Source organism: Heptranchias perlo, chromosome 2 (assembly GCF_035084215.1).
Source record: "Heptranchias perlo isolate sHepPer1 chromosome 2, sHepPer1.hap1, whole genome shotgun sequence".
NCBI lineage: Eukaryota > Metazoa > Chordata > Chondrichthyes > Hexanchiformes > Hexanchidae > Heptranchias > Heptranchias perlo.
Window position 1 is genome coordinate 5,632,203 of NC_090326.1, and position 25,877 is coordinate 5,658,079.

Below are 25,877 nucleotides of genomic sequence, written 5' to 3' on the forward strand. Positions count from 1 at the left end.
AATACTTCCTCTCTCACTATGTTAATCCCATCCATTATTTCACACTCATTCTTAATTTCAATCTCTGCATCATTCCCTGTTTTTGTGAAGAAACATGCAAAGTATTAATTGAGAACCATACCCATATCTTCCATCTCCACACATATGTTAACTTTTCGATCTCTAATAGACCTTATAGGGTCTTCAAAAGACTTGGTGTTCTCCCGTGGACTCCTCAAGTCAGACTGGCAGCATTCAAAACCGGAGTGCCTGAGAAGCATGGTTTGTGAGGCCAGGAAAGGTTTAACGAGAATCACGTTCTGCTGTAATTTTCTACAGCATTCTGGAGATCAGGCAATCCTGAACAACATAATCTAGAAACAAAAGAATGAGAGACTATCCCAGTCTCCACCCTGACTGCCTGAGGTCCTTTAGCAGATTGGTGATTGTCCAGTAATGTGAGCAAGTTGATTGATTTGTTAACTCCCCAACTCCTGATGATATTCTGGACTACCTACGTGTGGATCATCCACTCGTCAGGGTGGATTACAAGTTAGCTGAGTGTGCCGACTGTTTTATTGTCCATCCCGACCAAAATTGGCACCAAGAATATCAACCCATGCTTCAAGCACCAATGGGAAGTAACGTGTCATGTTGACAGAGGTACCGGGTCTGGGCCCCTCCCTGTTTGTAGGCGCTCCGGACTACTGTCAAATTGTGTGTCTGGAGGCGCAGTGACTTACGCCGCATCAAGTCTGAAGGTATATAATGTCTTATTGTAGCATTCAAACCTTGAGCCTGTTGAAATGCCAAGTGAACTCATCCATATCGATTGGCCTAGAAGTCCATTGATCCTGAATGTAGCCTCCCACCCATATCGAAGCTGAACAGCCTGATGGCTGCAGCACCAATACCTGGAGAACACTGTGATCTCAGGACCAGCAGCTCTAGTTCAGATGCTGTGACAAAGGAGGCCTGTGGAAACTTAATTGATGGAGCAAGGCTTAACTGGTGAAATATCCCCAACAGTTCGTCCTTCTGGAGGAAGAAGATGACTATGACTATCACTCACTCGCTCTCAGTGTGGATGGTCGAAGATACTGATCTCAACTGCCAGTTTGCCCATTAGTAGCTGGTTGCTTTGATGGTCAAACCAAACTACATTATGAAAACATGAAGGCTCAAGGAGCTAATGCATTGGATGCTCACTAATTCTGGTCTCCGAGTCCCAAGTGTCCCGAGTGATCCATTTCCACATGGAAGTAGTAGAAATGGCTCATCCATCCACATCTGTGGTGGGCTATCAAAGGCAGGAATCACTGCTTGGAGAGGGAGAGCTGGAGAGGGCCTTGAAGGTTACTTGTTGCGTGCTCCCTGCTTTCCAGGTCCTAATCTGGAAAGACGGGCTAACATGACACAAAGACATTGCAGTCCGGCGAAAGCTTTGAAAAGACTGCTGTCCCTGAAAGGGCCTGTAGATGGGGTGGGCTCAGCTGCAAAGTGAGACAGTGTCTCCTTGCATGCCAATCCGGGAATGCCTGAAAGTTCTGCTGGAGATGCTTGTACCCTGAAGCAGCTCCTCCACTCGCTCGCCACAGAAGCCCTCAGCATCTAAGGGCATCTGCAGTGGTTGTTGCTGCAGTTACTGAAGGAACTCCAAGATGCGCAGCCAAGCTAAGTGGTGATACAAGATCCACTGGACGATAGACCCTGCTCCTTTATTAATGGCAGCCACACAACCTGCTGCTGCAGTGATGCTCTCTGAAAGTGGTCCTCACTCTGTGGCAGGGATTGCTCCCTCAATTCACCTGTGAGGCATTATCCTGCAATAAGTAAAGCTGGCCACTATGGATTTGGTGGTGGAGAACACGAATATGCGTCAAACACTGAAGGAAGCTCCGCCAAACCCACATGTCCCACTATTTGGATTGTGGTGGGTGGAACAGGACCAGTTTCCTGAGCGATGACTTTCCCTCTGATGCTTTCACGACTGAAGTTCAGCAGTTGGATCAGTGAACTGAAAAGTGTGAAGCAGGTTGGCGGAGGCACTATAGACGCTGTCTACATTGGCCACAACTGGAGGGTGCTGATCAAGACCGACCAAACGGCCCTGGAGTTTGGTAGATCGCATCCAGCAAAGGTCGATGGCTGAGACCTTTGCAAGACCCCAATAAAGACTCAATTCTCCAGGTGCAGGGACTTCCAGAACCTCCAGTTTCAGACTCTGCGTCACACATGTGTTGAATACATGAATAAGCCTCAGTGACTGGAGGTTGTGGTCGGACTCAGGCTCCCAACTGGACTTCCGAAGGTGGGAAGCCGCCAAGCAGCTTCTGTGGGCTGAACCGACAGAGAAGGTTCATAACGGGATGCAACCAACAGAGTACCCTTTGTCGTCCAGTACTTCCCCGGAGCGGAGAAACTACGCCATGTTCTCCGCAGCCTTCAACATGTCATCAATGACGACGAACACCTCGCTATGGCCATCCCCACACCTCCACTACTCACCTTCAAACAGCCACCCAACCTCAAACAGACCATCGTTCGCAGCAAATTACCCAGCTTTCAAGAGAACAGCGTCCACGACACCACACAACCCTGCCACGGTAACCTCTGCAAGACATGCCAGATCATCGACACAGATACCACCATCACACGAGAGGACACCACCCACCAGGTGCATGGTTCATACTCCTGTGACTCGGCCAACGTTGTCTACCTCATACGTTTCAGGAAAGGATGACCCAGAGCATGGTACATTGGCGAGACCATGCAGACGCTGCGACAACGGATGAACGGACACCGCGCAACAATCGCCAAACAGGAGGGTTCCCTCCCAGTCGGGGAACACTTCAGCAGTCATGGACATTCATCCACCGACCTTCGGGCAAGCGTACTCCAAGGCGGCCTTCGAGACACACGACAACGCAAAATCGTCGAGCAGAAATTGATAGCCAAGTTCCGCACCCATGAGGACGGCCTCAACCGGGATCTTGGGTTCATGTCACGCTACACATTACCCCACCAGCGAACAAATGTTATCTGTTTTTAATATAACGGGTCAGTTGCTGTCTTTTCTATGTTTCTACCTCTCGATCTCTGTTTATTTATTTATTTATTTTTTTTGGTGATTTGTATATTCTGAGACCTTGCAGGTAACAACTGTCTGTCTGCACACTGATTGCCTTGGCAACGAGCAGTTGAAAAAACTGTCTGTAATCATCAAGCAATGTTCTGTGAATTATAAATGCGATTTCATTTCGAGGATTTCATTTCGTTCACCTGAGGAAGGAGGAAGCCTCCGAAAGCTTGCGAATTTAAAATAAAATTGTTGGACTATAACTTGGTGTTGTAAAATTGTTTACATTTCTTTAAAATGTGTTGACACTGATCAAAGTTTGTGGGAAGATTTTTTTTGCCATTTCTCCCAAGATTCAGAAAAGACCTGTTGCTTGTCACTTTAATTGTCGCCCGGGTTCGATTCCCGGTCAGGGAACGTTATTTGCAAAGTGCTGTTCGTTCTGATGCCAGTGATTGCTCCTGATCGCTATCAGTTTTACACTGCTGTGGTTGCAACAAGGGGCTGCCCATCATTCCTTTATCTCACAACCCATGAGAGTGACACACAATGTACTTTCTTGCCTTCTGCAAAATGCCAGTATTTATTTTAAAAGAGTCGTCACGCTGATCAAAGTTTGTGGGAAGGTTTTTGTTGCCATTTCCAGCAGATTTGGAAAAGATCTGCTGCCTGACACTCTAATTGTCGCCAACCTTTAACTATAGCTCACAGTGTCAGAACAGTCACTGTTTTTTAGACTTTTATGTCTCTTCTGCCACTACATCTCCTTAACAACACCAGCTGATCACAGCACCGCTTTCTTCAAAATGAGGCCCAGTGTAAAAAAAAATGCACGGTTTCAAAGCGAAGGGAGGTGTGCAAAATTGGAAGGAGTGTGCGACTGGATATAATGGGCCTCAGGCAGTGAGAACATCTCTTGAGCATAAAGACATTCAGTATCTGAAAGAAGCAGGCTGATGAGCTCTTTCAGTTTATTTATCCTGGCATCTGCAAAACCCATCGTCTCTCAAAGTCCATCATCTTTCATCCATTTTGTGTGCATGCCGACCCGAACTTGGTGCTGTCATTGTCTGAACCAGTCTGAACACGATGGGCCGAATGGCCTCCCACTGTGCCGTGAATGTTCTATGTTCCAATGTGCGAAAAGAAAATGCCATTTTGGGTGAGCAGCTTTTTTTTGGATCGAAAGAGACCTGAATTTCAAAGGGACAATTAGGAAAGAAAAGGTTGGACTCCTCTCTCGCATGCATCAGCCGTAGCTTCCCTGGTGGTCTAGTGGTTAGGATTCGGCGCTCTCACCGCCGTGGCCCGGGTTCGATTCCCGGTCAGGGAAGATTGCTTTCTTGGTGCTCGTCGTTCTGGTGCCAACGAATGTCCCATCACTGAGCCCAATGCTTGCTCCTGATCAACATTAGCTTTTTCGCCAACATAAATGCTAATCGAGCAGCGGGCAGCCGATCATTCTTTAATCTAACAAGCCATTAGAGCGACATACAATGCACTTTCATGCCTTCTGTAAAATGCCTACATTTCTTTAAAATGTGTTGACGCTGATCAAAGTTTGTGGGAAGATTTTTTTTGCCATTTCTCCCAAGATTCGGAAAAGACCTGTTGCTTGTCACTTTAATTGTCGCCAACCTTTAACTGTAGCTCACAGTGTCAGAACAGTAACTGTTCTCATTAGCCATTTATGTCTCTCCTGGCACGACATCTCCTTAACAACACCAACTAATCACAGCACCTCTTTCTTCAAATTGAATTCCAGTGTAAAAAATGAGCGTTTTCAAAGCTAAGGAAGATGTGCAAGATTGGAAGGAGTGTGCGACTGGAGATAATGGGCCTGAGGCAGTGAGAACATCTCTTGAACATTATCAGTACCTGAAAGGAGGGAGATGAGATCTTTGAGTTTATTTCTCCTGGCATCAGCAAAACCCATCGTCCCTCAATGCCCAACATCTTTCATCCATTTCGAGTGCATGCCGACCCGAACTTGGTGCTGTCATTGTCTGAACAAGTGTTTCATGTTCTTCGATGACCGTCGCAGACACGATGGGCTGAATGGCCTCCTTCTGTGCCCTGAATGTTCTGTGTTTCTATGTACGAAAAGAAAATGCCATTTTGGCCGAGCAGCTTGCTTGGGGAGAAAGGGACGTGAAATGCAGAGACAAATAGGAAAAAGAGGCTTGGACTGATGGCCTGCAAGATCGTACCATGTGCTTCCCTGGTGGTCTAGTGGTTAGGATTCGGCGCTTTCACCGCCGCGGCCCGGGTTCGATTCCCGGTCAGGGAACGTTATTTGCAAAGTGCTGTTCGTTCTGATGCCAGTGATTGCTCCTGATCCCTATCAGTTTTACACTGCTGTGGTTGCAACAAGGGGCTGCCCATCATTCCTTTATCTCACAACCCATTAGAGTGACACACAATGTACTTTCTTGCCTTCTGTAAAATGCCAGTATTTATTTTTAAAGAGTCGTGACGCTGATCAAAGTTTGCGGGAAGGTTTTTGTTGCCATTTCTAACAGATTTGGAAAAGATCTGCTGCCTGACACTCTAATTGTCGCCAACCTTTAACTATAGCTCACAGTGTCAGCACAGTCACTGTTTTTTTAGACTTTCATGTCTCTTCCGCCACTACATCTCCTTAACAACACCAGCTGATCACAGCACCGCTTTCTTCAAAATGAGGCCCAGTGTAAAAAAAAATGCACGGTTTCAAAGCGAAGGGAGGTGTGCAAGATTGGAAGGAGTGTGCGACTGGATATAATGGGCCTGAGGCAGTGAGAACAGCTCTTGAGCATAAAGACATTCAGTATCTGAAAGAAGCAGGCTGATGAGCTCTTTCAGTTTATTTATCCTGGCATCTGCAAAACCCATCGTCTCTCAAAGTCCATCATCTTTCATCCATTTTGTGTGCATGCCTACCCGAACTTGGTGCTGTCATTGTCTGAACCAGTGTTTTATGTTGTTCGATGACCGTCACAAACACGATGGGCCGAATGGCCTCCCACTGTGCCGTGAATGTTCTATGTTCCAATGTGCTAAAAGAAAATGCCATTTTGGGCGAGCAGCTTTTTTTTGGATCGAAAGAGACCTGAATTTCAAAGGGACAATTAGGAAAGAAAAGGTTGGACTCCTCTCTCGCATGCATCAGCCGTAGCTTCCCTGGTGGTCTAGTGGTTAGGATTCGGCGCTCTCACCGCCGCGGCCCGGGTTCGATTCCCGGTCAGGGAAGATTGCTTTCTTGGTGCTCGTCGTTCTGGTGCCAACGAATGTCCCATCACTGAGCCCAATGCTTGCTCCTGATCAACATTAGCTTTTTCGCCAACATAAATGCTAATCGAGCAGCGGGCAGCCGATCATTCTTTAATCTAACAAGCCATTAGAGCGACATACAATGCACTTTCATGCCTTCTGTGAAATGCCTACATTTCTTTAAAATGTGTTGACGCTGATCAAAGTTTGTGGGAAGATTTTTGTTGCCATTTCTCCCGAGATTCGGAAAAGACCTGTTGCTTGTCACTTTAATTGTCGCCAACCTTTAACTGTAGCTCACAGTGTCAGAACAGTAACTGTTCTCATTAGCCATTTATGTCTCTCCTGGCACGACATCTCCTTAACAACACCAACTAATCACAGCACCTCTTTCTTCAAATTGAATTCCAGTGTAAAAAATGAGCGTTTTCAAAGCTAAGGAAGATGTGCAAGATTGGAAGGAGTGTGCGACTGGAGATAATGGGCCTGAGGCAGTGAGAACATCTCTTGAACATTATCAGTACCTGAAAGGAGGGAGATGAGATCTTTGAGTTTATTTCTCCTGGCATCAGCAAAACCCATCGTCCCTCAATGCCCAACATCTTTCATCCATTTCGAGTGCATGCCGACCCGAACTTGGTGCTGTCATTGTCTGAACAAGTGTTTCATGTTCTTCGATGACCGTCGCAGACACGATGGGCCGAATGGCCTCCTTCTGTGCCCTGAATGTTCTGTGTTTCTATGTACGAAAAGAAAATGCCATTTTGGCCGAGCAGCTTGTTTGGGGAGAAAGGGACGTGAAATGCAGAGACAAATAGGAAAAAGAGGCTTGGACTGATGGCCTGCAAGATCGTGCCATGTGCTTCCCTGGTGGTCTAGTGGTTAGGATTCGGCGCTTTCACTGCAGCGGCCCGGGTTCGATTCCCGGTCAGGGAACGTTATTTGCAAAGTGCTGTTAGTTCTGATGCCAGTGATTGCTCCTGATCGCTATCAGTTTTACACTGCTGTGGTTGCAACAAGGGGCTGCCCATCATTCCTTTATCTCACAACCCATGAGAGTGACACACAATGTACTTTCTTGCCTTCTGTAAAATGCCAGTATTTATTTTTAAAGAGTCCTGACGCTGATCAAAGTTTGTGGGAAGGTTTTTGTTGCCATTTCTAACAGATTTGGAAAAGATCTGCTGCCTGACACTCTAATTGTCGCCAACCTTTAACTATAGCTCACAGTGTCAGCACAGTCACTGTTTTTTTAGACTTTTATGTCTCTTCTGCCACTACATCTCCTTAACAACACCAGCTGATCACAGCACCGCTTTCTTCAAAATGAGGCCCAGTGTAAAAAAAAATGCACGGTTTCAAAGCGAAGGGAGGTGTGCAAGATTGGAAGGAGTGTGCGACTGGATATAATGGGCCTGAGGCAGTGAGAACATCTCTTGAGCATAAAGACATTCAGTATCTGAAAGAAGCAGGCTGATGAGCTCTTTCAGTTTATTTATCCTGGCATCTGCAAAACCCATCGTCTCTCAAAGTCCATCATCTTTCATCCATTTTGTGTGCATGCCTCCCCGAACTTGGTGCTGTCATTGTCTGAACCAGTGTTTTATGTTGTTCGATGACCGTCACAAACACGATGGGCCGAATGGCCTCCCACTGTGCCGTGAATGTTCTATGTTCCAATGTGCTAAAAGAAAATGCCATTTTGGGCGAGCAGCTTTTTTTTGGATCGAAAGAGACCTGAATTTCAAAGGGACAATTAGGAAAGAAAAGGTTGGACTCCTCTCTCGCATGCATCAGCCGTAGCTTCCCTGGTGGTCTAGTGGTTAGGATTCGGCGCTTTCACCGCCGCGGCCCGGGTTCGATTCCCGGTCAGGGAAGATTGCTTTCTTGGTGCTCGTCGTTCTGGTGCCAACGAATGTCCCATCACTGAGCCCAATGCTTGCTCCTGATCAACATTATCTTTTTCGCCAACATAAATGCTAATCGAGCAGCGGGCAGCCGATCATTCTTTAATCTAACAAGCCATTAGAGCGACATACAATGCACTTTCATGCCTTCTGTAAAATGCCTACATTTCTTTAAAATGTGTTGACGCTGATCAAAGTTTGTGGGAAGATTTTTGTTGCCATTTCTCCCAAGATTCGGAAAAGACCTGTTGCTTGTCACTTTAATTGTCGCCAACCTTTAACTGTAGCTCACAGTGTCAGAACAGTAACTGTTCTCATTAGCCATTTATGTCTCTCCTGGCACGACATCTCCTTAACAACACCAACTAATCACAGCACCTCTTTCTTCAAATTGAATTCCAGTGTAAAAAATGAGCGTTTTCAAAGCTAAGGAAGATGTGCAAGATTGGAAGGAGTGTGCGACTGGAGATAATGGGCCTGAGGCAGTGAGAACATCTCTTGAACATTATCAGTACCTGAAAGGAGGGAGATGAGATCTTTGAGTTTATTTCTCCTGGCATCAGCAAAACCCATCGTCCCTCAATGCCCAACATCTTTCATCCATTTCGAGTGCATGCCGACCCGAACTTGGTGCTGTCATTGTCTGAACAAGTGTTTCATGTTCTTCGATGACCGTCGCAGACACGATGGGCCGAATGGCCTCCTTCTGTGCCCTGAATGTTCTGTGTTTCTATGTACGAAAAGAAAATGCCATTTTGGCCGAGCAGCTTGTTTGGGGAGAAAGGGACGTGAAATGCAGAGACAAATAGGAAAAAGAGGCTTGGACTGATGGCCTGCAAGATCGTGCCATGTGCTTCCCTGGTGGTCTAGTGGTTAGGATTCGGCGCTTTCACCGCCACAGCCCGGGTTCGATTCCCGGTCAGGGAACGTTATTTGCAAAGTGCTGTTCGTTCTGATGCCAGTGATTGCTCCTGATCCCTAATAGTTTTACACTGCTGTGGTTGCAACAAGGGGCTGCCCATCATTCCTTTATCTCACAACCCATTAGAGTGACACACAATGTACTTTCTTGCCTTCTGTAAAATGCCAGTATTTATTTTTAAAGAGTCGTGACGCTGATCAAAGTTTGTGGGAAGGTTTTTGTTGCCATTTCTAACAGATTTGGAAAAGATCTGCTGCCTGACACTCTAATTGTCGCCAACCTTTAACTATAGCTCACAGTGTCAGCACAGTCACTGTTTTTTTAGACTTTTATGTCTCTTCTGCCACTACATCTCCTTAACAACACCAGCTGATCACAGCACCGCTTTCTTCAAAATGAGGCCCAGTGTAAAAAAAAATGCACGGTTTCAAAGCGAAGGGAGGTGTGCAAGATTGGAAGGAGTGTGCGACTGGATATAATGGGCCTGAGGCAGTGAGAACATCTCTTGAGCATAAAGACATTCAGTATCTGAAAGAAGCAGGCTGATGAGCTCTTTCAGTTTATTTATCCTGGCATCTGCAAAACCCATCGTCTCTCAAAGTCCATCATCTTTCATCCATTTTGTGTGCATGCCTACCCGAACTTGGTGCTGTCATTGTCTGAACCAGTGTTTTATGTTGTTCGATGACCGTCACAAACACGATGGGCCGAATGGCCTCCCACTGTGCCGTGAATGTTCTATGTTCCAATGTGCTAAAAGAAAATGCCATTTTGGGCGAGCAGCTTTTTTTTGGATCGAAAGAGACCTGAATTTCAAAGGGACAATTAGGAAAGAAAAGGTTGGACTCCTCTCTCGCATGCATCAGCCGTAGCTTCCCTGGTGGTCTAGTGGTTAGGATTCGGCGCTTTCACCGCCGCGGCCCGGGTTCGATTCCCGGTCAGGGAAGATTGCTTTCTTGGTGCTCGTCGTTCTGGTGCCAACGAATGTCCCATCACTGAGCCCAATGCTTGCTCCTGATCAACATTATCTTTTTCGCCAACATAAATGCTAATCGAGCAGCGGGCAGCCGATCATTCTTTAATCTAACAAGCCATTAGAGCGACATACAATGCACTTTCATGCCTTCTGTAAAATGCCTACATTTCTTTAAAATGTGTTGACGCTGATCAAAGTTTGTGGGAAGATTTTTGTTGCCATTTCTCCCAAGATTCGAAAAGACCTGTTGCTTGTCACTTTAATTGTCGCCAACCTTTAACTGTAGCTCACAGTGTCAGAACAGTAACTGTTCTCATTAGCCATTTATGTCTCTCCTGGCACGACATCTCCTTAACAACACCAACTAATCACAGCACCTCTTTCTTCAAATTGAATTCCAGTGTAAAAAATGAGCGTTTTCAAAGCTAAGGAAGATGTGCAAGATTGGAAGGAGTGTGCGACTGGAGATAATGGGCCTGAGGCAGTGAGAACATCTCTTGAACATTATCAGTACCTGAAAGGAGGGAGATGAGATCTTTGAGTTTATTTCTCCTGGCATCAGCAAAACCCATCGTCCCTCAATGCCCAACATCTTTCATCCATTTCGAGTGCATGCCGACCCGAACTTGGTGCTGTCATTGTCTGAACAAGTGTTTCATGTTCTTCGATGACCGTCGCAGACACGATGGGCCGAATGGCCTCCTTCTGTGCCCTGAATGTTCTGTGTTTCTATGTACGAAAAGAAAATGCCATTTTGGCCGAGCAGCTTGTTTGGGGAGAAAGGGACGTGAAATGCAGAGACAAATAGGAAAAAGAGGCTTGGACTGATGGCCTGCAAGATCGTGCCATGTGCTTCCCTGGTGGTCTAGTGGTTAGGATTCGGCGCTTTCACCGCCACAGCCCGGGTTCGATTCCCGGTCAGGGAACGTTATTTGCAAAGTGCTGTTCGTTCTGATGCCAGTGATTGCTCCTGATCCCTAATAGTTTTACACTGCTGTGGTTGCAACAAGGGGCTGCCCATCATTCCTTTATCTCACAACCCATTAGAGTGACACACAATGTACTTTCTTGCCTTCTGTAAAATGCCAGTATTTATTTTTAAAGAGTCGTGACGCTGATCAAAGTTTGTGGAAGGTTTTTGTTGCCATTTCTAACAGATTTGGAAAAGATCTGCTGCCTGACACTCTAATTGTCGCCAACCTTTAACTATAGCTCACAGTGTCAGCACAGTCACTGTTTTTTTAGACTTTTATGTCTCTTCTGCCACTACATCTCCTTAACAACACCAGCTGATCACAGCACCGCTTTCTTCAAAATGAGGCCCAGTGTAAAAAAAAATGCACGGTTTCAAAGCGAAGGGAGGTGTGCAAGATTGGAAGGAGTGTGCGACTGGATATAATGGGCCTGAGGCAGTGAGAACATCTCTTGAGCATAAAGACATTCAGTATCTGAAAGAAGCAGGCTGATGAGCTCTTTCAGTTTATTTATCCTGGCATCTGCAAAACCCATCGTCTCTCAAAGTCCATCATCTTTCATCCATTTTGTGTGCATGCCTACCCGAACTTGGTGCTGTCATTGTCTGAACCAGTGTTTTATGTTGTTCGATGACCGTCACAAACACGATGGGCCGAATGGCCTCCCACTGTGCCGTGAATGTTCTATGTTCCAATGTGCTAAAAGAAAATGCCATTTTGGGCGAGCAGCTTTTTTTTGGATCGAAAGAGACCTGAATTTCAAAGGGACAATTAGGAAAGAAAAGGTTGGACTCCTCTCTCGCATGCATCAGCCGTAGCTTCCCTGGTGGTCTAGTGGTTAGGATTCGGCGCTCTCACCGCCGCGGCCCGGGTTCGATTCCCGGTTAGGGAAGATTGCTTTCTTGGTGCTCGTCGTTCTGGTGCCAACGAATGTCCCATCACTGAGCCCAATGCTTGCTCCTGATCAACATTAGCTTTTTCGCCACCATAAATGCTAATCGAGCAGCGGGCAGCCGATCATTCTTTAATCTAACAAGCCATTAGAGCGACATACAATGCACTTTCATGCCTTCTGTAAAATGCCTACATTTCTTTAAAATGTGTTGACGCTGATCAAAGTTTGTGGGAAGATTTTTTTTGCCATTTCTCCCAAGATTCGGAAAAGACCTGTTGCTTGTCACTTTAATTGTCGCCAACCTTTAACTGTAGCTCACAGTGTCAGAACAGTAACTGTTCTCATTAGCCATTTATGTCTCTCCTGGCACGACATCTCCTTAACAACAGCAACTAATCACAGCACCTCTTTCTTCAAATTGAATTCCAGTGTAAAAAATGAGCGTTTTCAAAGCTAAGGAAGATGTGCAAGATTGGAAGGAGTGTGCGACTGGAGATAATGGGCCTGAGGCAGTGAGAACATCTCTTGAACATTATCAGTACCTGAAAGGAGGGAGATGAGATCTTTGAGTTTATTTCTCCTGGCATCAGCAAAACCCATCGTCCCTCAATGCCCAACATCTTTCATCCATTTCGAGTGCATGCCGACCCGAACTTGGTGCTGTCATTGTCTGAACAAGTGTTTCATGTTCTTCGATGACCGTCGCAGACACGATGGGCCGAATGGCCTCCTTCTGTGCCCTGAATGTTCTGTGTTTCTATGTACGAAAAGAAAATGCCATTTTGGCCGAGCAGCTTGTTTGGGGAGAAAGGGACGTGAAATGCAGAGACAAATAGGAAAAAGAGGCTTGGACTGATGGCCTGCAAGATCGTGCCATGTGCTTCCCTGGTGGTCTAGTGGTTAGGATTCGGCGCTTTCACCACCGTGGCCCGGGTTCGATTCCCGGTCAGGGAACGTTATTTGCAAAGTGCTGTTCGTTCTGATGCCAGTGATTGCTCCTGATCGCTATCAGTTTTACACTGCTGTGGTTGCAACAAGGGGCTGCCCATCATTCCTTTATCTCACAACCCATTAGAGTGACACACAATGTACTTTCTTGCCTTCTGTAAAATGCCAGTATTTATTTTTAAAGAGTCGTGACGCTGATCAAAGTTTGTGGGAAGGTTTTTGTTGCCATTTCTAACAGATTTGGAAAAGATCTGCTGCCTGACACTCTAATTGTCGCCAACCTTTAACTATAGCTCACAGTGTCAGCACAGTCACTGTTTTTTTAGACTTTTATGTCTCTTCTGCCACTACATCTCCTTAACAACACCAGCTGATCACAGCACCGCTTTCTTCAAAATGAGGCCCAGTGTAAAAAAAAATGCACGGTTTCAAAGCGAAGGGAGGTGTGCAAGATTGGAAGGAGTGTGCGACTGGATATAATGGGCCTGAGGCAGTGAGAACATCTCTTGAGCATAAAGACATTCAGTATCTGAAAGAAGCAGGCTGATGAGCTCTTTCAGTTTATTTATCCTGGCATCTGCAAAACCCATCGTCTCTCAAAGTCCATCATCTTTCATCCATTTTGTGTGCATGCCTACCCGAACTTGGTGCTGTCATTGTCTGAACCAGTGTTTTATGTTGTTCGATGACCGTCACAAACACGATGGGCCGAATGGCCTCCCACTGTGCCGTGAATGTTCTATGTTCCAATGTGCTAAAAGAAAATGCCATTTTGGGCGAGCAGCTTTTTTTTGGATCGAAAGAGACCTGAATTTCAAAGGGACAATTAGGAAAGAAAAGGTTGGACTCCTCTCTCGCATGCATCAGCCGTAGCTTCCCTGGTGGTCTAGTGGTTAGGATTCGGCGCTCTCACCGCCGCGGCCCGGGTTCGATTCCCGGTCAGGGAAGATTGCTTTCTTGGTGCTCGTCGTTCTGGTGCCAACGAATGTCCCATCACTGAGCCCAATGCTTGCTCCTGATCAACATTAGCTTTTTCGCCACCATAAATGCTAATCGAGCAGCGGGCAGCCGATCATTCTTTAATCTAACAAGCCATTAGAGCGACATACAATGCACTTTCATGCCTTCTGTAAAATGCCTACATTTCTTTAAAATGTGTTGACGCTGATCAAAGTTTGTGGGAAGATTTTTTTTGCCATTTCTCCCAAGATTCGGAAAAGACCTGTTGCTTGTCACTTTAATTGTCGCCAACCTTTAACTGTAGCTCACAGTGTCAGAACAGTAACTGTTCTCATTAGCCATTTATGTCTCTCCTGGCACGACATCTCCTTAACAACACCAACTAATCACAGCACCTCTTTCTTCAAATTGAATTCCAGTGTAAAAAATGAGCGTTTTCAAAGCTAAGGAAGATGTGCAAGATTGGAAGGAGTGTGCGACTGGAGATAATGGGCCTGAGGCAGTGAGAACATCTCTTGAACATTATCAGTACCTGAAAGGAGGGAGATGAGATCTTTGAGTTTATTTCTCCTGGCATCAGCAAAACCCATCGTCCCTCAATGCCCAACATCTTTCATCCATTTCGAGTGCATGCCGACCCGAACTTGGTGCTGTCATTGTCTGAACAAGTGTTTCATGTTCTTCGATGACCGTCGCAGACACGATGGGCCGAATGGCCTCCTTCTGTGCTCTGAATGTTCTGTGTTTCTATGTACGAAAAGAAAATGCCATTTTGGCCGAGCAGCTTGTTTGGGGAGAAAGGGACGTGAAATGCAGAGACAAATAGGAAAAAGAGGCTTGGACTGATGGCCTGCAAGATAGCGCCATGTGCTTCCCTGGTGGTCTAGTGGTTAGGATTCGGCGCTTTCACCGCCGCGGCCTGGGTTCGATTCCCGGTCAGGGAACGTTATTTGCGAAGTGCTGTTCGTTCTGATGCCAGTGATTGCTCCTGATCGCTATCAGTTTTACACTGCTGTGGTTGCAACAAGGGGCTGCCCATCATTCCTTTATCTCACAACCCATCAGAGTGACACACAATGTACTTTCTTGCCTTCTGTAAAATGCCAGTATTTATTTTTAAAGAGTCGTGACGCTGATCAAAGTTTGTGGGAAGGTTTTTGTTGCCATTTCCAGCAGATTTGGAAAAGATCTGCTGCCTGACACTCTAATTGTCGCCAACCTTTAACTATAGCTCACAGTGTCAGAACAGTCACTGTTTTTTAGACTTTTATGTCTCTTCTGCCACTACATCTCCTTAACAACACCAGCTGATCACAGCACCGCTTTCTTCAAAATGAGGCCCAGTGTAAAAAAAAATGCACGGTTTCAAAGCGAAGGGAGGTGTGCAAAATTGGAAGGAGTGTGCGACTGGATATAATGGGCCTGAGGCAGTGAGAACATCTCTTGAGCATAAAGACATTCAGTATCTGAAAGAAGCAGGCTGATGAGCTCTTTCAGTTTATTTATCCTGGCATCTGCAAAACCCATCGTCTCTCAAAGTCCATCATCTTTCATCCATTTTGTGTGCATGCCTACCCGAACTTGGTGCTGTCATTGTCTGAACCAGTGTTTTATGTTGTTCGATGACCGTCACAAACACGATGGGCCGAATGGCCTCCCACTGTGCCGTGAATGTTCTATGTTCCAATGTGCTAAAAGAAAATGCCATTTTGGGCGAGCAGCTTTTTTTTGGATCGAAAGAGACCTGAATTTCAAAGGGACAATTAGGAAAGAAAAGGTTGGACTCCTCTCTCGCATGCATCAGCCGTAGCTTCACTGGTGGTCTAGTGGTTAGGATTCGGCGCTCTCACCGCCGCGGCCCGGGTTCGATTCCCGGTCAGGGAAGATTGCTTTCTTGGTGCTCGTCGTTCTGGTGCCAACGAATGTCCCATCACTGAGCCCAATGCTTGCTCCTGATCAACATTAGCTTTTTCGCCAACATAAATGCTAATCGAGCAACGGGCAGCCGATCATTCTTTAATCTAACAAGCCATTAGAGCGACATACAATGCACTTTCATGCCTTCTGTAAAATGCCTACATTTCTTTAAAATGTGTTGACGCTGATCAAAGTTTGTGGGAAGATTTTTGTTGCCATTTCTCCCAAGATTCGGAAAAGACCTGTTGCTTGTCACTTTAATTGTCGCCAACCTTTAACTGTAGCTCACAGTGTCAGAACAGTAACTGTTCTCATTAGCCATTTATGTCTCTCCTGGCACGACATCTCCTTAACAACACCAACTAATCACAGCACCTCTTTCTTCAAATTGAATTCCAGTGTAAAAAATGAGCGTTTTCAAAGCTAAGGAAGATGTGCAAGATTGGAAGGAGTGTGCGACTGGAGATAATGGGCCTGAGGCAGTGAGAACATCTCTTGAACATTATCAGTACCTGAAAGGAGGGAGATGAGATCTTTGAGTTTATTTCTCCTGGCATCAACAAAACCCATCGTCCCTCAATGCCCAACATCTTTCATCCATTTCGAGTGCATGCCGACCCGAACTTGGTGCTGTCATTGTCTGAACAAGTGTTTCATGTTCTTCGATGACCGTCGCAGACACGATGGGCCGAATGGCCTCCTTCTGTGCCCTGAATGTTCTGTGTTTCCATGTACGAAAAGAAAATGCCATTTTGGCCGAGCAGTTTGTTTGGGGCGAAAGGGACGTGAAATGCAGAGACAAATAGGAAAAAGAGGCTTGGACTGATGGCCTGCAAGATCGTGCCATGTGCTTCCCTGGTGGTCTAGTGGTTAGGATTCGGCGCTTTCACCGCCGCGGCCCGGGTTCGATTCCCGGTCAGGGAACGTTATTTGCAAAGTGCTGTTCGTTCTGATGCCAGTGATTGCTCCTGATCGCTATCAGTTTGACACTGCTGTGGTTGCAACAAGGGGCTGCCCATCATTCCTTTATCTCACAACCCATCAGAGTGACACACAATGTACTTTCTTGCCTTCTGTAAAATGCCAGTATTTATTTTTAAAGAGTCGTGACGCTGATCAAAGTTTGTGGGAAGGTTTTTGTTGCCATTTCTAACAGATTTGGAAAAGATCTGCTGCCTGACACTCTAATTGTCGCCAACCTTTAACTATAGCTCACAGTGTCAGCACAGTCACTGTTTTTTTAGACTTTTATGTCTCTTCTGCCACTACATCTCCTTAACAACACCAGCTGATCACAGCACCGCTTTCTTCAAAATGAGGCCCAGTGTAAAAAAAAATGCACGGTTTCAAAGCGAAGGGAGGTGTGCAAAATTGGAAGGAGTGTGCGACTGGATATAATGGGCCTGAGGCAGTGAGAACATCTCTTGAGCATAAAGACATTCAGTATCTGAAAGAAGCAGGCTGATGAGCTCTTTCAGTTTATTTATCCTGGCATCTGCAAAACCCATCGTCTCTCAAAGTCCATCATCTTTCATCCATTTTGTGTGCATGCCTACCCGAACTTGGTGCTGTCATTGTCTGAACCAGTGTTTTATGTTGTTCGATGACCGTCACAAACACGATGGGCCGAATGGCCTCCCACTGTGCCGTGAATGTTCTCTGTTCCAATGTGCTAAAAGAAAATGCCATTTTGGGCGAGCAGCTTTTTTTTGGATCGAAAGAGACCTGAATTTCAAAGGGACAATTAGGAAAGAAAAGGTTGGACTCCTCTCTCACATGCATCAGCCGTAGCTTCCCTGGTGGTCTAGTGGTTAGGATTCGGCGCTCTCACCGCCGCGGCCCGGGTTCGATTCCCGGTCAGGGAAGATTGCTTTCTTGGTGCTCGTCGTTCTGGTGCCAACGAATGTCCCATCACTGAGCCCAATGCTTGCTCCTGATCAACATTAGCTTTTTCGCCAACAGAAATGCTCATCGAGCAGCGGGCAGCCGATCATTCTTTAATCTAACAAGCCATTAGAGCGACATACAATGCACTTTCATGCCTTCTGTAAAATGCCTACATTTCTTTAAAATGTGTTGACGCTGATCAAAGTTTGTGGGAAGATTTTTGTTGCCATTTCTCCCAAGATTCGGAAAAGACCTGTTGCTTGTCACTTTAATTGTCGCCAACCTTTAACTGTAGCTCACAGTGTCAGAACAGTAACTGTTCTCATTAGCCATTTATGTCTCTCCTGGCACGACATCTCCTTAACAACACCAACTAATCACAGCACCTCTTTCTTCAAATTGAATTCCAGTGTAAAAAATGAGCGTTTTCAAAGCTAAGGAAGATGTGCAAGATTGGAAGGAGTGTGCGACTGGAGATAATGGGCCTGAGGCAGTGAGAACATCTCTTGAACATTATCAGTACCTGAAAGGAGGGAGATGAGATCTTTGAGTTTATTTCTCCTGGCATCAGCAAAACCCATCGTCCCTCAATGCCCAACATCTTTCATCCATTTCGAGTGCATGCCGACCCGAACTTGGTGCTGTCATTGTCTGAACAAGTGTTTCATGTTCTTCGATGACCGTCGCAGACACGATGGGCCGAATGGCCTCCTTCTGTGCCCTGAATGTTCTGTGTTTCTATGTACGAAAAGAAAATGCCATTTTGGCCGAGCAGCTTGTTTGGGGAGAAAGGGACGTGAAATGCAGAGACAAATAGGAAAAAGAGGCTTGGACTGATGGCCTGCAAGATCGTGCCATGTGCTTCCCTGGTGGTCTAGTGGTTAGGATTCGGCGCTTTCACCGCCGCGGCCTGGGTTCAATTCCCGGTCAGTGAACGTTATTTGCAAAGTGCTGTTCGGTCTGATGCCAGTGATTGCTCCTGATCGCTATCTGTTTTACACTGCTGTGGTTGCAACAAGGGGCTGCCCATCATTCCTTTATCTCACAACCCATTAGAGTGACACACAATGTACTTTCTTGCCTTCTGTAAAATGCCAGTATTTATTTTTAAAGAGTCGTGACGCTGATCAAAGTTTGTGGGAAGGTTTTTGTTGCCATTTCTAACAGATTTGGAAAAGATCTGCTGCCTGACACTCTAATTGTCGCCAACCTTTAACTATAGCTCACAGTGTCAGCACAGTCACTGTTTTTTTAGACTTTTATGTCTCTTCTGCCACTACATCTCCTTAACAACACCAGCTGATCACAGCACCGCTTTCTTCAAAATGAGGCCCAGTGTAAAAAAAAATGCACGGTTTCAAAGCGAAGGGAGGTGTGCAAAATTGGAAGGAGTGTGCGACTGGATATAATGGGCCTGAGGCAGTGAGAACATCTCTTGAGCATAAAGACATTCAGTATCTGAAAGAAGCAGGCTGATGAGCTCTTTCAGTTTATTTATCCTGGCATCTGCAAAACCCATCGTCTCTCAAAGTCCATCATCTTTCATCCATTTTGTGTGCATGCCTACCCGAACTTGGTGCTGTCATTGTCTGAACCAGTGTTTTATGTTGTTCGATGACCGTCACAAACACGATGGGCCGAATGGCCTCCCACTGTGCCGTGAATGTTCTATGTTCCAATGTGCTAAAAGAAAATGCCATTTTGGGCGAGCAGCTTTTTTTTGGATCGAAAGAGACCTGAATTTCAAAGGGACAATTAGGAAAGAAAAGGTTGGACTCCTCTCTCGCATGCATCAGCCGTAGCTTCCTTGGTGGTCTAGTGGTTAGGATTTGGCGCTCTCACCGCCCCGGCCCGGGTTCGATTCCCGGTCAGGGAAGATTGCTTTCTTGGTGCTCGTCGTTCTGGTGCCAACGAATGTCCCATCACTGAGCCCAATGCTTGCTCCTGATCAACATTAGCTTTTTCGCCAACATGAATGCTAATCGAGCAGCGGGCAGCCGATCATTCTTTAATCTAACAAGCCATTAGAGCGACATACAATGCACTTTCATGCCTTCTGTAAAATGCCTACATTTCTTTAAAATGTGTTGACGCTGATCAAAGTTTGTGGGAAGATTTTTGTTGCCATTTCTCCCAAGATTCGGAAAAGACCTGTTGCTTGTCACTTTAATTGTCGCCAACCTTTAACTGTAGCTCACAGTGTCAGAACAGTAACTGTTCTCATTAGCCATTTATGTCTCTCCTGGCACGACATCTCCTTAACAACACCAACTAATCACAGCACCTCTTTCTTCAAATTGAATTCCAGTGTAAAAAATGAGCGTTTTCAAAGCTAAGGAAGATGTGCAAGATTGGAAGGAGTGTGCGACTGGAGATAATGGGCCTGAGGCAGTGAGAACATCTCTTGAACATTATCAGTACCTGAAAGGAGGGAGATGAGATCTTTGAGTTTATTTCTCCTGGCATCAGCAAAACCCATCGTCCCTCAATGCCCAACATCTTTCATCCATTTCGAGTGCATGCCGACCCGAACTTGGTGCTGTCATTGTCTGAACAAGTGTTTCATGTTCTTCGATGACCGTCGCAGACACGATGGGCCGAATGGCCTCCTTCTGTGCCCTGAATGTTCTGTGTTTCTATGTACGAAAAGAAAATGCCATTTTGGCCGAGCAGCTTGTTTGGGGAGAAAGGGACGTGAAATGCAGAGACAAATAGGAAAAAGAGGCTTGGACTGATGGCCTGCAAGATCGTGCCATGTGCTTCCCTGGTGGTCTAGTGGTTAGGATTCGGCGCTTTCACCGCCGCGGCCCGGGTTCGATTCCCGGTCAGGGAACGTTATTTGCAAAGTGCTGTTCGTTCTGATGCCAGTGATTGCTCCTGATCGCTATCCGTTTTACACTGCTGTGGTTGCAACAAGGGGCTGCCCATCATTCCTTTATCTCACAACCCATTAGAGTGACACACAATGTACTTTCTTGCCTTCTGTAAAATGCCAGTATTTATTTTTAAAGAGTCGTGACGCTGATCAAAGTTTGTGGGAAGGTTTTTGTTGCCATTTCTAACAGATTTGGAAAAGATCTGCTGCCTGACACTCTAATTGTCGCCAACCTTTAACTATAGCTCACAGTGTCAGAACAGTCACTGTTTTTTTAGACTTTTATGTCTCTTCTGCCACTACATCTCCTTAACAACACCAGCTGATCACAGCACCGCTTTCTTCAAAATGAGGCCCAGTGTAAAAAAAAATGCACGGTTTCAAAGCGAAGGGAGGTGTGCAAAATTGGAAGGAGTGTGCGACTGGATATAATGGGCCTGAGGCAGTGAGAACATCTCTTGAGCATAAAGACATTCAGTATCTGAAAGAAGCAGGCTGATGAGCTCTTTCAGTTTATTTATCCTGGCATCTGCAAAACCCATCGTCTCTCAAAGTCCATCATCTTTCATCCATTTTGTGTGCATGCCTTCCCGAACTTGGTGCTGTCATTGTCTGAACCAGTGTTTTATGTTGTTCGATGACCGTCACAAACACGATGGGCCGAATGGCCTCCCACTGTGCCGTGAATGTTCTATGTTCCAATGTGCTAAAAGAAAATGCCATTTTGGGCGAGCAGCTTTTTTTTGGATCGAAAGAGACCTGAATTTCAAAGGGACAATTAGGAAAGAAAAGGTTGGACTCCTCTCTCGCATGCATCAGCCGTAGCTTCCCTGGTGGTCTAGTGGTTAGGATTCGGCGCTCTCACCGCCGCGGCCCGGGTTCGATTCCCGGTCAGGGAAGATTGCTTTCTTGGTGCTCGTCGTTCTGGTGCCAACGAATGTCCCATCACTGAGCCCAATGCTTGCTCCTGATCAACATTAGCTTTTTCGCCAACATAAATGCTAATCGAGCAGCGGGCAGCCGATCATTCTTTAATCTAACAAGCCATTAGAGCGACATACAATGCACTTTCATGCCTTCTGTAAAATGCCTACATTTCTTTAAAATGTGTTGACGCTGATCAAAGTTTGTGGGAAGATTTTTGTTGCCATTTCTCCCAAGATTCGGAAAAGACCTGTTGCTTGTCACTTTAATTGTCGCCAACCTTTAACTGTAGCTCACAGTGTCAGAACAGTAACTGTTCTCATTAGCCATTTATGTCTCTCCTGGCACGACATCTCCTTAACAACACCAACTAATCACAGCACCTCTTTCTTCAAATTGAATTCCAGTGTAAAAAATGAGCGTTTTCAAAGCTAAGGAAGATGTGCAAGATTGGAAGGAGTGTGCGACTGGAGATAATGGGCCTGAGGCAGTGAGAACATCTCTTGAACATTATCAGTACCTGAAAGGAGGGAGATGAGATCTTTGAGTTTATTTCTCCTGGCATCAGCAAAACCCATCGTCCCTCAATGCCCAACATCTTTCATCCATTTCGAGTGCATGCCGACCCGAACTTGGTGCTGTCATTGTCTGAACAAGTGTTTCATGTTCTTCGATGACCGTCGCAGACACGATGGGCCGAATGGCCTCCTTCTGTGCCCTGAATGTTCTGTGTTTCTATGTACGAAAAGAAAATGCCATTTTGGCCGAGCAGCTTGTTTGGGGAGAAAGGGACGTGAAATGCAGAGACAAATAGGAAAAAGAGGCTTGGACTGATGGCCTGCAAGATCGTGCCATGTGCTTCCCTGGTGGTCCAGTGGTTAGGATTCGGCGCTTTCACCGCCGCGGCCCGGGTTCGATTCCTGGTCAGGGAACGTTATTTGCAAAGTGCTGTTCGTTCTGATGCCAGTGATTGCTCCTGATCGCTATCAGTTTTACACTGCTGTGGTTGCAACAAGGGGCTGCCCATCATTCCTTTATCTCACAACCCATTAGAGTGACACACAATGTACTTTCTTGCCTTCTGTAAAATGCCAGTATTTATTTTTAAAGAGTCGTGACGCTGATCAAAGTTTGTGGGAAGGTTTTTGTTGCCATTTCTAACAGATTTGGAAAAGATCTGCTGCCTGACACTCTCATTGTCGCCAACCTTTAACTATAGCTCACAGTGTCAGAACAGTCACTGTTTTTTTAGACTTTTATGTCTCTTCTGCCACTACATCTCCTTAACAACACCAGCTGATCACAGCACCGCTTTCTTCAAAATGAGGCCCAGTGTAAAAAAAAATGCACGGTTTCAAAGCGAAGGGAGGTGTGCAAAATTGGAAGGAGTGTGCGACTGGATATAATGGGCCTGAGGCAGTGAGAACATCTCTTGAGCATAAAGACATTCAGTATCTGAAAGAAGCAGGCTGATGAGCTCTTTCAGTTTATTTATCCTGGCATCTGCAAAACCCATCGTCTCTCAAAGTCCATCATCTTTCATCCATTTTGTGTGCATGCCTACCCGAACTTGGTGCTGTCATTGTCTGAACCAGTGTTTTATGTTGTTCGATGACTGTCACAAACACGATGGGCCGAATGGCCTCCCACTGTGCCGTGAATGTTCTATGTTCCAATGTGCTAAAAGAAAATGCCATTTTGGGCGAGCAGCTTTTTTTTGGATCGAAAGAGACCTGAATTTCAAAGGGACAATTAGGAAAGAAAAGGTTGGACTCCTCTCTCGCATGCATCAGCCGTAGCTTCCCTGGTGGTCTAGTGGTTAGGATTCGGCGCTCTCACCGCCGCGGCCCGGGTTCGATTCCCGGTCAGGGAAGATTGCTTTCTTGGTGCTCGTCGTTCTGGTGCCAACGAATGTCCCATCACTGAGCCCAATGCTTGCTCCTGATCAACATTAGCTTTTTCGCCAACATAAATGCTAATCGAGCAGCGGGCAGCCGATCATTCTTTAATCTAACAAGCCATTAGAGCGACATACAATGCACTTTCATGCCTTCTGTAAAATGCCTACATTTCTTTAAAATGTGTTGACGCTGATCAAAGTTTGTGGGAAGATTTTTGTTGCCATTTCTCCCAAGATTCGGAAAAGACCTGTTGCTTGTCACTTTAATTGTCGCCAACCTTTAACTGTAGCTCACAGTGTCAGAACAGTAACTGTTCTCATTAGCCATTTATGTCTCTCCTGGCACGACATCTCCTTAACAACACCAACTAATCACAGCACCTCTTTCTTCAAATTGAATTCCAGTGTAAAAAATGAGCGTTTTCAAAGCTAAGGAAGATGTGCAAGATTGGAAGGAGTGTGCGACTGGAGATAATGGGCCTGAGGCAGTGAGAACATCTCTTGAACATTATCAGTACCTGAAAGGAGGGAGATGAGATCTTTGAGTTTATTTCTCCTGGCATCAGCAAAACCCAACGTCCCTCAATGCCCAACATCTTTCATCCATTTCGAGTGCATGCCGACCCGAATTTGGTGCTGTCATTGTCTGAACAAGTGTTTCATGTTCTTCGATGACCGTCGCAGACACGATGGGCCGAATGGCCTCCTTCTGTGCCCTGAATGTTCTGTGTTTCTATGTACGAAAAGAAAATGCCATTTTGGCCGAGCAGCTTGTTTGGGGAGAAAGGGACGTGAAATGCAGAGACAAATAGGAAAAAGAGGCTTGGACTGATGGCCTGCAAGATCGTGCCATGTGCTTCCCTGGTGGTCTAGTGGTTAGGATTCGGCGCTTTCACCGTCGCGGCCCGGGTTCGATTCCCGGTCAGGGAACGTTATTTGCAAAGTGCTGTTCGTTCTGATGCCAGTGATTGCTCCTGATCGCTATCAGTTTTAAACTGCTGTGGTTGCAACAAGGGGCTGCCCATCATTCCTTTATCTCACAACCCATTGGAGTGACACACAATGTACTTTCTTGCCTTCTGTAAAATGCCAGTATTTATTTTTAAAGAGTCGTGACGCTGATCAAAGTTTGTGGGAAGGTTTTTGTTGCCATTTCCAGCAGATTTGGAAAAGATCTGCTGCCTGACACTCTAATTGTCGCCAACCTTTAACTATAGCTCACAGTGTCAGCACAGTCACTGTTTTTTTAGACTTTTATGTCTCTTCTGCCACTACATCTCCTTAACAACACCAGCTGATCACAGCACCGCTTTCTTCAAAATGAGGCCCAGTGTAAAAAAAAATGCACGGTTTCAAAGCGAAGGGAGGTGTGCAAGATTGGAAGGAGTGTGCGACTGGAGATAATGGGCCTGAGGCAGTGAGAACATCTCTTGAGCATAAAGACATTCAGTATCTGAAAGAAGCAGGCTGATGAGCTCTTTCAGTTTATTTATCCTGGCATCTGCAAAACCCATCTTCTCTCAAAGTCCATCATCTTTCATCCATTTTGTGTGCATGCCTACCCGAACTTGGTGCTGTCATTGTCTGAACCAGTGTTTTATGTTGTTCGATGACCGTCACAAACACGATGGGCCGAATGGCCTCCCACTGTGCCGTGAATGTTCTATGTTCCAATGTGCTAAAAGAAAATGCCATTTTGGGCGAGCAGCTTTTTTTTGGATCGAAAGAGACCTGAATTTCAAAGGGACAATTAGGAAAGAAAATGTTGGACTCCTCTCTCGCATGCATCAGCCGTAGCTTCCCTGGTGGTCTAGTGGTTAGGATTCGGCGCTCTCACCGCCGCGGCCCGGTTTCGATTCCCGGTCAGGGAAGATTGCTTTCTTGGTGCTCGTCGTTCTGGTCCCAACGAATGTCCCATCACTGAGCCCAATGCTTGCTCCTGATCAACATTAGCTTTTTCGCCAACATAAATGCTAATCGAGCAGCGGGCAGCCGATCATTCTTTAATCTAACAAGCCATTCGAGCGACACACAATGCACTTTGATGCCTTCTGTAAAATGCCTATTTTTCTTTAAAAAGTGTTGACGCTGATCAAAGTTTGTGGGAAGATTTTCTGTCTGAAGATGCTGTCAACATTGGGTCATTGGGAGTCTCATGGTCGCGTGTAACGCAAATTAAACCACTTGGAACACAAAAGGGGGAAATGAGAAAAAATCAGGAGTGAGACACATTATTCCATCGTACAAATTATTTTGTTTTCACTGTCTCTGTAAAAAGACTGTCTGAATGGTATTGTCTCTTTAAAAGCCTTTGTCAATATTTCGATGCTGTTGGCTGTCGCTCCGTTTCCTTCCCTCAAGTTTAAAGGATCTACTGCTGTCTCTGTGATAACAATCTGATGAAATCTAGTGGAATGGACTATAGCATTGTTGCACAGTGTTAAAGTCAGAGTAGACGACTTCGAAAAAAAAATCTGGGTTT

The 25,877-nt window shown here is 45.8% G+C and overlaps 23 non-coding genes across 23 annotated transcripts; all 23 read left to right on the plus strand.

Annotated features, from left to right (window-relative positions):
- Nucleotides 1-4,319: 4,319 nt before the first annotated feature.
- trnae-cuc (transfer RNA glutamic acid (anticodon CUC)) lies at nucleotides 4,320-4,391 on the plus strand. The gene has a single exon. It is a non-coding gene; the product is annotated as a tRNA-Glu (tRNA).
- Nucleotides 4,392-5,276: 885 nt separating this feature from the next.
- trnae-uuc (transfer RNA glutamic acid (anticodon UUC)) lies at nucleotides 5,277-5,348 on the plus strand. The gene has a single exon. It is a non-coding gene; the product is annotated as a tRNA-Glu (tRNA).
- An 869-nt stretch (nucleotides 5,349-6,217) lies between these two features.
- Nucleotides 6,218-6,289, plus strand: trnae-cuc (transfer RNA glutamic acid (anticodon CUC)). Its single transcript has one exon. It is a non-coding gene; the product is annotated as a tRNA-Glu (tRNA).
- Nucleotides 6,290-7,174: 885 nt separating this feature from the next.
- trnae-uuc (transfer RNA glutamic acid (anticodon UUC)) lies at nucleotides 7,175-7,246 on the plus strand. The gene has a single exon. It is a non-coding gene; the product is annotated as a tRNA-Glu (tRNA).
- An 869-nt stretch (nucleotides 7,247-8,115) lies between these two features.
- trnae-uuc (transfer RNA glutamic acid (anticodon UUC)) lies at nucleotides 8,116-8,187 on the plus strand. Its single transcript has one exon. It is a non-coding gene; the product is annotated as a tRNA-Glu (tRNA).
- An 885-nt stretch (nucleotides 8,188-9,072) lies between these two features.
- Nucleotides 9,073-9,144, plus strand: trnae-uuc (transfer RNA glutamic acid (anticodon UUC)). The gene has a single exon. It is a non-coding gene; the product is annotated as a tRNA-Glu (tRNA).
- An 869-nt stretch (nucleotides 9,145-10,013) lies between these two features.
- On the plus strand, nucleotides 10,014-10,085 carry trnae-uuc (transfer RNA glutamic acid (anticodon UUC)). The gene has a single exon. It is a non-coding gene; the product is annotated as a tRNA-Glu (tRNA).
- An 884-nt stretch (nucleotides 10,086-10,969) lies between these two features.
- On the plus strand, nucleotides 10,970-11,041 carry trnae-uuc (transfer RNA glutamic acid (anticodon UUC)). The gene has a single exon. It is a non-coding gene; the product is annotated as a tRNA-Glu (tRNA).
- An 868-nt stretch (nucleotides 11,042-11,909) lies between these two features.
- trnae-cuc (transfer RNA glutamic acid (anticodon CUC)) lies at nucleotides 11,910-11,981 on the plus strand. The gene has a single exon. It is a non-coding gene; the product is annotated as a tRNA-Glu (tRNA).
- An 885-nt stretch (nucleotides 11,982-12,866) lies between these two features.
- Nucleotides 12,867-12,938, plus strand: trnae-uuc (transfer RNA glutamic acid (anticodon UUC)). Its single transcript has one exon. It is a non-coding gene; the product is annotated as a tRNA-Glu (tRNA).
- An 869-nt stretch (nucleotides 12,939-13,807) lies between these two features.
- Nucleotides 13,808-13,879, plus strand: trnae-cuc (transfer RNA glutamic acid (anticodon CUC)). Its single transcript has one exon. It is a non-coding gene; the product is annotated as a tRNA-Glu (tRNA).
- Nucleotides 13,880-14,764: 885 nt separating this feature from the next.
- On the plus strand, nucleotides 14,765-14,836 carry trnae-uuc (transfer RNA glutamic acid (anticodon UUC)). Its single transcript has one exon. It is a non-coding gene; the product is annotated as a tRNA-Glu (tRNA).
- Nucleotides 14,837-15,704: 868 nt separating this feature from the next.
- Nucleotides 15,705-15,776, plus strand: trnae-cuc (transfer RNA glutamic acid (anticodon CUC)). The gene has a single exon. It is a non-coding gene; the product is annotated as a tRNA-Glu (tRNA).
- Nucleotides 15,777-16,661: 885 nt separating this feature from the next.
- trnae-uuc (transfer RNA glutamic acid (anticodon UUC)) lies at nucleotides 16,662-16,733 on the plus strand. The gene has a single exon. It is a non-coding gene; the product is annotated as a tRNA-Glu (tRNA).
- An 869-nt stretch (nucleotides 16,734-17,602) lies between these two features.
- Nucleotides 17,603-17,674, plus strand: trnae-cuc (transfer RNA glutamic acid (anticodon CUC)). Its single transcript has one exon. It is a non-coding gene; the product is annotated as a tRNA-Glu (tRNA).
- Nucleotides 17,675-18,559: 885 nt separating this feature from the next.
- Nucleotides 18,560-18,631, plus strand: trnae-uuc (transfer RNA glutamic acid (anticodon UUC)). Its single transcript has one exon. It is a non-coding gene; the product is annotated as a tRNA-Glu (tRNA).
- An 869-nt stretch (nucleotides 18,632-19,500) lies between these two features.
- Nucleotides 19,501-19,572, plus strand: trnae-cuc (transfer RNA glutamic acid (anticodon CUC)). Its single transcript has one exon. It is a non-coding gene; the product is annotated as a tRNA-Glu (tRNA).
- Nucleotides 19,573-20,457: 885 nt separating this feature from the next.
- On the plus strand, nucleotides 20,458-20,529 carry trnae-uuc (transfer RNA glutamic acid (anticodon UUC)). The gene has a single exon. It is a non-coding gene; the product is annotated as a tRNA-Glu (tRNA).
- An 869-nt stretch (nucleotides 20,530-21,398) lies between these two features.
- trnae-cuc (transfer RNA glutamic acid (anticodon CUC)) lies at nucleotides 21,399-21,470 on the plus strand. Its single transcript has one exon. It is a non-coding gene; the product is annotated as a tRNA-Glu (tRNA).
- Nucleotides 21,471-22,355: 885 nt separating this feature from the next.
- trnae-uuc (transfer RNA glutamic acid (anticodon UUC)) lies at nucleotides 22,356-22,427 on the plus strand. Its single transcript has one exon. It is a non-coding gene; the product is annotated as a tRNA-Glu (tRNA).
- Nucleotides 22,428-23,296: 869 nt separating this feature from the next.
- On the plus strand, nucleotides 23,297-23,368 carry trnae-cuc (transfer RNA glutamic acid (anticodon CUC)). Its single transcript has one exon. It is a non-coding gene; the product is annotated as a tRNA-Glu (tRNA).
- Nucleotides 23,369-24,253: 885 nt separating this feature from the next.
- On the plus strand, nucleotides 24,254-24,325 carry trnae-uuc (transfer RNA glutamic acid (anticodon UUC)). Its single transcript has one exon. It is a non-coding gene; the product is annotated as a tRNA-Glu (tRNA).
- An 869-nt stretch (nucleotides 24,326-25,194) lies between these two features.
- Nucleotides 25,195-25,266, plus strand: trnae-cuc (transfer RNA glutamic acid (anticodon CUC)). The gene has a single exon. It is a non-coding gene; the product is annotated as a tRNA-Glu (tRNA).
- Nucleotides 25,267-25,877: the final 611 nt, after the last annotated feature.